Source organism: Grammomys surdaster, unplaced genomic scaffold, assembly GCF_004785775.1.
Source record: "Grammomys surdaster isolate TR1022 unplaced genomic scaffold, NIH_TR_1.0 185, whole genome shotgun sequence".
NCBI classification, from domain to species: Eukaryota; Metazoa; Chordata; class Mammalia; order Rodentia; family Muridae; genus Grammomys; species Grammomys surdaster.
In genome coordinates this window covers 12,444,283-12,452,943 of record NW_021604630.1, presented here as the reverse complement: position 1 = coordinate 12,452,943, position 8,661 = coordinate 12,444,283, and the positions used below count along the sequence as shown (strand labels likewise).

Sequence of the window (8,661 nt, the reverse complement as noted above, 5' to 3'; positions counted from 1 at the left end):
GGCACGAGGGCTGACTCAGGAGGAATCAAGTCCAACCCGTCACCTCATAGGCACGCTTGCTTAATCTTTTCAATGTTTTGCTCAAATGAGCGGGTCAAAAGCAGCGCATGTCACATCAGTGCAGGGTGGAATTTAGAAGGGATCGCCCCAAATGGACATAGATCATTGTTTCTGCAATAATAGTGTTAATTAGTTTCAGTGTCATAACTAATAACCTTCAACCCCTATTAGTAAACAACACAGTTACCGGCAGGGTTCTCTGTACTTTTTTTTTTTTAAATACATCTTCTCCGGAATCGGAGCCCAGCACATTCAGTAATGTTTTGCTGGCTTTTAGAACCCAATGTTAAGTTGCTGTCCTGTTAATGGGTGTTGGTAGGGGCTCATCTACGGTCTCCCAACGACAATGTGCATTTATAACGCCACTAGGGCTGCTGGAGATCACATAGTTTAATTCAAGGATAATGTTCTAGTATTCAGTCTACTGGGGTGGCCCAGGGAGAAGTTCTGTTTGGATTTCTATTGCATTGCCAAGAGTAACAAAATAGCCATCTCCTAGTCCTCTGTAGAGACCTCCGCATGAGCTGAGGCACACACATGCACTCACATAAACACACACACACACACACACACACACGCGAGTAATAAATAAAATGTTAAATAAATGAAAAAGGAAATAATATGTCAGTGGTGATACATATGACATTAGCAGTAAGAAGAATTTTAATAGAAACAATGGATATCCTCTTACAATAAATGATATGCGTTGACACAGCATCAACAGAAACCAGACCACTGTAGAATGCTGAGAAGCTATTACCTGTTTTTTTCTGGACTTACAGAAAAAAAAAATCAAAAAACAAAACCTATATACTGCCTAATTAGCTTGGTTCTTTTTTTTTTTTGGATTTTCGAGACAGGGTTTCTCTGTGTAGCCCTGGCTGTCCTGGAACTCACTCAGTAGACCAGGCTGGCCTCGAACTCAGAAATCTGCCTGCCTTTGCCTCCCGAGTGCTGGGATTAAAGGCGTGTGCCACCACCGCCCGGCTAGCTTGGTTCATTTTAAAATTACCTTTTAAGACTGTACTATGTGATATGACTCATATTATTGTGATGGTGATGATGTTACTTGATCCCACCTTTATTTAGTTCTTCAGATCTGGCACATCAGAAGGAGAAGATTGAAGTCTCTGAACACCTGTTTCGTCCATGCGAATGTCTCAGTATACCTGCATAGCTTGCTTCCCCAATCGGAGATAGGCACCCACAATACTAACCTGCATACACCTGGCATTGCCCATCACATGACTAGCTCAGTCAGGTACATTGGTGTCTTGGTTACCACCAGGAATGCACTGTATTAGAGGTGTCTTGGCTTTTTGGTTTTTTTTCCTGTTGCTGTGACAACATGCCCAGCAGGCAACAGGCAAAAGCAACTTCATGGGAAAGGGTTTATTTGGTTCATAGTTCCAGGTTCCAGGTCACCTCTACAGGGAAACATTAGAGATTGGTTCTAAAGCTTCAATTCGTTTAGGAATCTGCATGTCCAAACGCTAAAGGTCCTTGTGCCCAATTGGTTTTTGATCGATCAATAAAGATGCCAACCACCAATGGCTGGGCAAGGGCGGAACCCTTAGACTTGTGCAGGGTAGGATGCAGAGGCGAGAAGAGAGATAATCTCCAGAACTCTGGTATGAAAGAGCGGCAAGAGCCAATCGGCCATGTGAGATTTTGAGTAAGTGGTCACTGGTCAATTCCCTGAATGAGCCTGGGGTAACAGGGAAGGTTTAGGAGTGCCCAGCATTTGAGGTAGCCAAGGAATTTTAAAATAAGCTAGTGTGTGTGTGTGTGTGTGTGTGTGTGTGTGTGTGTGTGTATGCGTGTGTGTGTCTTTCATTTGAGGATCCTAAGATAGCTCCTGGGAGGTGGGGTGCAACTTTCGCTGCAGGAAAGTCAAGACACAAGGATTCGAAACATCTAGTCAGTCCACACTCTTGTTCAAGAGCAGAAAGCAGGAATTAGTGAATGCACACGAGTGCTCAGCTGGCTCCCCAGTTTTCAATCAGTTCAGGACCAGTCCATGAAATTGTGCAGCTGCTTTCAGGATGGGGCTTCCCAACTAAGAAAATCCCTGACAGGTACACCCACTGGCCAACCCAATCCAGATTTTTCCATGAGATTCTCCTCCCAGGTGCTTCTACATGGTATCAAGTCGACAATCAAAACTAGCCATCACAGAGAGTGACCCCTGTACAGTTCAAACCTTTTCCGTGGCTGTTTTAGAGGGGGCTTGTGGGTTAGAACTCAGGCTATGAACCTTCTCAGCTGCACTGTTAATTGTTTTGTTCTCTGCCTTAGAAGAAGCAAAACCAGCGCCAGGCTTGTTTTATAGTAGGGAGCAGCAGACACCTTGGCAACTGAGAAGGTCACCTTACTGTACTTCCTGAGGTGGTTGCTTCCTCATGGACCAATGGTTGTAGAGCAACAGTCGGCTCTTCCTTCCTTTCTCTTATAGCTTCATAATAAGTATATCAACAGAGACGACCTGATTCTTTTCCCACATGACCTGATACAATAGTACAACCTCCTGATTGCCCTAGATTCTGTCATGACAGGCAGGGGCATCTCTGGGTGTCATTTCCATGGCGCTCCCTGGGTGGTTTCTTCTCTCTCTCCCTCTCCCCCTCCCCCCTCTCTCTCTCTCTCTCTCTCTCTCTTTCTTTCTTTCTTTCTTTCTTTCTTTCTTTCTTGTATAAGCACAAGCCATGAATGTTTTCCTTGACAAATTATTGTAAAACAAGTCACTTTTCAATCGAATTTTTTTTAAAACACAACTACTTATTTATTTTATTTTCGATTTTTGTGTCTTTAGTGTTGTGCCTTTGGACATGCGTGTACACCACGGACATGCCTTGGGTCTTTAGAGGTCAATAGAGGGAGGGCATTGGAACTGGAGTTAACAGTTGATTTGTAACTTCCATGTCAGTGCTGTGATCCAAACCTGTGCCCTCTGCAACAACAAAATAATCTCATAACCTCTGTGCCATCTCTCTAGATTTTTAACTTTTTTTTTTATTTTTGCTAGTAAAATCAACAATTTCTTATAAAATATTTTTGAACCATTATAAAAGCTATAACCAGAATGTACCAGCTGATGTTTTAAATCATTTATTTTATGGAAATATAGAATAAACATATAATCACTAAAAAATATAAACAAATGATTCTGTCATCCTTTTGTCTGACATTCATCACTATCTTGTCGTGTCTTAGTATGTACCACAAATCCTGTATAGTGGGATGCAGCACGCCTCAATAACTGGACCCTGCCTGGCTATGTCTCTGAGTCCAAGGAAAATCATGAGTTATTTTCAGCTTCGACAGTCTCAACTTCTACACCTCTCATCTCAAGCGCCACCCGTGTTCCTGTAAGAAATTCATGCAAGTGCTTTTCCTAGAGCTGTTGGGCATGGCTTGACTTGTTTGATTCTCATTGCTTAGTTAGCACAAACTTAAGCATTTAAAGTTCAGTCCTATATCTGAACTGAGTTTGCATCTACTGCTGTAGTAACCCTCACTACTGTCTACATAGTGCCTGGTGTCATGATGTCACTGTTTCCAGGTTTACTCCAAGACCCTGTTCTTGGTTAGTGACCAGTCTTTCCTACAGTTAGTATGTATGTATGTATGTATGTATGTATCTATCTATCTATCTATCTACCTATCTATATATCCATCTATCTGCTATTTATCTCACTATCCATCATCTATCTATCTATATATCTATCTATATATCTATCTATCCATTTCTCTATCATTTATCCATTCATCTATCATATATATATGTATATATATATATATATATCATATATCATATATATATACACACATATATATATTCCTATAACCAATCTTATCTATCCATACATCTATCATCTATCAATCTTATCTATCTTCCTATTGCCTATTTTATCTATCATCTATCTATCTATCTATCTATCTATCTATCTATCTATCTATCTTTATTATAGATAGGACAGAGACTTTTATAAGTAATGTAGAGGGAAAAGTTATGGATACTGGGTATATAGAATCCTTTTTAGACATAAAATATTCTTTAGGCTTTCTTTACAAAGACATGGAGGCATGAAGCAGGTTGGAAATGTGGACAGACTGGCTAGAATGCAATTTAGCCAGTGTAACCAAGCTGAGAACCATAGTGACAGGGCAAGGCCGAAGTAACAGGGCAGGACCACATTCTTGGGAAAGATAAGCGTACAGAGAGTTTTCACCTGATCTTGACTCACGTAGGTTGGGTTCCTTTGGAATGTTCCACTATTTTTATGTTATACCACCCTAGCAACCCCCTCACCCCCTTCCCATTCCTTGGTTTGTGGTTTTTCCCTATAAAAACACCTCTCAAACTGGCAGTCGGGGTCAATTCAGCTCCTGTGTGGGCATACAAATTGACCGGCAGCTAGTTGTCACGCCCTAATAAATAACCTCGCAATTGCTCCGGTTCATGGTGTCTCGAGCAGATTACTGGGTGCTCGCGACTTTCTGAGACTTGAGAGATGGTCTCCCCTCTGCGGAGGTCTTCAGTAACATTTGTTTATTCTTTGAAAAAGTTCATTTATACAATGTATTTTGCTGATGGGGACTTTTATTTAAAAATTACTGTTTTCATTCCTTCTAACTCACAGTTTTGAGTGATTCTAGTTGGCTTACATAATACTCTGTTGAAGCAGACAGAAGAGAGACTGTCACCAGTGGAATGATGAACAGAGAGGTCAGTTTGAGATCATGAGGAGAAACCGTGAAGGGCAGTTTCTATAGAGAGATTACCTAAGAGACAAAAAACGCTCATTTGAGAGACATGGGCAAGATTTAAACCATTCTTTATCACAAACTGGTTTGACTGGTCTGGGGAACAAAGAACTCACAGCTGTTTATAATGTAAATCAGCACAATTTACACAAGGAAGTGCCGACCTGCCCTGCCCCAGATGTCTGCCAGACAAACCCTAAGGCTCTGTCCTGTGCCCTTCACTTCTCCAGCCCTTTTGGTACCAGAGTCTGGAACCGCTGTCTTTATCCATGGAACTGGACACCCACACTATGAAGGTTGGACCGGCTTTCCTGTCGTCATCTTCTATGATGCACTTTCAGGAACTATCTGATAAGATTTTATGAGCCAAGAAGAGACCAAACCTGTTTCCCCTGTCTTCTTGTACTGTATGAACACCGATGTGTCAAATGTTAACATTCCCCAACCGTCTTTCACCTTCTGCTTTTCTGTATCTGGTTTATTTCCCAGGACCACCTCAACCACCTCTTTCACCTCAGGAGAGACTCTGTGAAGGTGCACCAGAAAAATCTCAGAAACCCCCAGGTCTCTGACTGGTGACTGGTGACTTGCTTGGCGTCTCTATCAAGGTGACTCACATTGGCAACAGGCATTGTGCTCTCTGTGGACGTAAATTGGCTTCTAGCATCTTCCTTCCATGAATCCCTGTCCTCCAGGCGCCTGGTGTGTCCCCAGACTCCTGTTTCTTACCCTTATCTCCCACTGGCAGCGGTGCTCTGCCAATTTTGTGTCCATAGCTTTTCATCTATATTTTCCTTCCTTATTGTTTCTATCTGAACTATATGTCTCCCATGCTTTCCACTTTTACACACACACACACACACACACACACACACACACACACACACACACACGCTCATGCAGAGGCCAGAGGAAGGTGGCAAGTGTGTGTCTTTTACTTGCCACCAGTCCCTAGCATTTGTTCTAACTGTAGACAAGCGTGTTTATTTTGCCTTGTAGAAACTAGGCCACCCTGCAGTTGGCCTTTGTGTTATTTACCCACTTTCTTGCAGTCGCTGAGGACATTGGGGACATCAGGGGACTTTCTCTCCTCTCTCTCACTGTAATATTTCTCCTTTTTTTATCACTTGCAATTTGAGGGCATATAATTTTAGGAGTCAGCTTTTTTTCCCCAGCAACAGTGAGTGACACACATTTTAGTTTATGTTGTCAATTTTTTTTTCAAGAACTGTTGTATAATCCTCCTAAGAAACTCTCTCAGTTACAGGATGTCCTCTCTGTCTCTTTCTCTCTCTTTCTCTCTCTCTCTCTCTCTCTCTCTCTCTCTCTCTCTCTCTCTCTTCCTCTCTCTCTCTCTCTCTCTGTTGTTTTTAGCTTGGACAGGACAAGGCACGGGGATAGTGACCTTGTCTTACACAACAGGAAACAAGACTATGAAAAAATAAATTTCTCAAAGAATGTGCTGCATAAATAATGAAGCATTTACACAAGGAAAAAGACAGAGTCAGGATTCTAAAGACAAGTGAATGACATGGAAATAGAACATACTGTTTAGTGGACAATAGTTCTATGTAGATTTTGCAAGTATTAACATATATATGCAAGGAAATAAAAACAGGACAAGCATGCTGAGATCATGCTAGCTGTTTTCTCCGAGCAGTCGATTTTTCATCTTTAATCTTCACCTATAAGGAAAAATGTTCATCTTGAAGGAGAAAGAGATGCACACACTGTCTGGAAGTAAAGCACACCCTTTATTTACAGTCACGATTCTTTCTTGCAGGAGCAATGGTGTTGCAACATGGCTCTTAGCAATCGAGTACGTGGAGAGCAGTGGCCGCACACTGTCCTTTTGTTTCTTCACTATTATTTTAAATTCTCAAGCGCAGCAATGCAAGAGAGTGCAACTGTTTTAAATACAGTGGTTGCAATTACGGCAGCATTCTTTTTTTTTTTAATGTCTTCAACTTAATAATTCATTCATTTGTACTAGTCCTTAATAATCAGTCTTCACAGCCACACCTTTATTTCAACAACAATCATTTCAGACACACCTTCTGACGAAACTTTCAACATTAAGACAAGAAACTATGCCTTCAGGAGCATGTTTATTGTGTTTATTGTAGAAGGGAATCCTCCCATTACAAACTGACAAAGGTAACACACTTGCACCACAGCATGAACCACATGCTCGGAAATAAATCTGGGCTTAATACAAATAATGTAATTCCTAGTCATCTACAGCTACTTCTATAACTTTTTACAGAAAATGAATTAGGCTAAAATGTACTATAGTATTTGGTAGACTTCAGGACCAGTATCCTTAGTACATCACATAATACATTTTGATGTCCCAAATGCAAGTAAGGCATTTTAAACATAACTAACCTACAGCCACAAAGTTCTACTCTTGGTAGCATTTACCTTTTGGGGGAGTTTCCCAGTCTCCAGAGGATGAAGGCAAGAGCAGAATCAGTATAACATGTACACAGAAGTCTGTATTGTAAAGGCTATAAAGATCTGCGATACAGTGGGAAGAGGCCTTCTGCTCCTTCACACTGCATACAAATTATATGAATTATGTTGTGTATCTCTTGGTCCGCTGTCTGGCTATCCTGTCAGGTTCTGCTCTGTTGGTCAAATACTGAGTGCCTATGCTTCCAACCAGAGAATCCACAGGTTTGCAAAAGGGAACAAATAGAGAGCAGAACCTTTGAAACAGTCAAACCAGGACTCCTGTTGTCTTTCAGAATATCCAGGCAGATGACTCACTGACTGTTGATATTGTGGTGATAGATTCTGGTACAGAAGGTAACCTTTGGTGGCTTAAATTGATAATCTGAAGAAAATGTGATATCCAGGAAAAAAAAAAAAACCCACCACCTTCATATATAAAACCTGGTGGACCAAGTAGAGTTGATATCCATTCATAAATGTTATCTCCCTTAGGCCCAGCCCTGGGTGATCTCAGCTAGCTCCTTCTGAATTCTTTTAGCACTAGTGGATAACTTAGCAGTCGTTTTGCTAGAGAGTTTGGTGTTTTTTTTTTTTCTGCTGAGTAACAGAAGGTTTTCTTTCTTCCTATTCCTCGGGCTCTGGAGTGGCGGGTCTCACTAGTCTACATCTGAACTGCCACTGCTGGTGCTGGGACTCTTATCATCTGACCTTTGCCTATCACTGGACATCTTGGCAAAGTTATCTCTGGGAAACTTCTTGCTTGCCCATCCAGCCCACTCATGCATCCCTACACTGTGTCTACTACAGCATTCTTATCTCGAAGACCTATTCACAGCCATGTTCAAGGTACTAGTTGGCTACACATGTCCCGTGTTAGATTGGAACCGCTGGGTATTTGTATGTTTATTACATGTGGTTGGAATGTAAGATATTCCTCATGGGCTTATGTGTTTGCACTGTGCCAATGGCACAGTTTGGCAAGGTTTGGAACCTTTCAACAGGAGATGGGTCAGCGTGGGCAAATCTTGAGGTTTTATAGCCTGGCCTCACTTCCTCTTCACCCCTGTTTCCAGATTCCAGATTCCTTTCTTATTCTGAATCATCTTCTCTGCCAGCTGACACATTTGCCTTCCACAGTTTCCTGGAACTGTAAGCCAAAACCATCCCTGTCTCTCTTAAATTGCTTTTTAAAACTATAATTAAAACATTTTTGGGATAATATAACCACATTTCCCCCGTCCCTTTCCTCCTTCCAAAACCTCCTCTTGATCTCTTTCAAATTCATGGTATCTTTTTAACTGTTGATATACATTGCTAAATACATAAAAACAATTAGCTCAGTCCATATAATGTTACTTGCATGTGTATGTTTTCGAG

The 8,661-nt window shown here is 41.4% G+C and overlaps 1 pseudogene; it reads right to left on the bottom strand.

Annotated features, from left to right (window-relative positions):
- Nucleotides 1–7,405: 7,405 nt before the first annotated feature.
- On the bottom strand, nt 7,406–8,012 carry LOC114621900 (annotated as a pseudogene).
- Between the last annotated feature and the right edge of the window lie 649 nt (nt 8,013–8,661).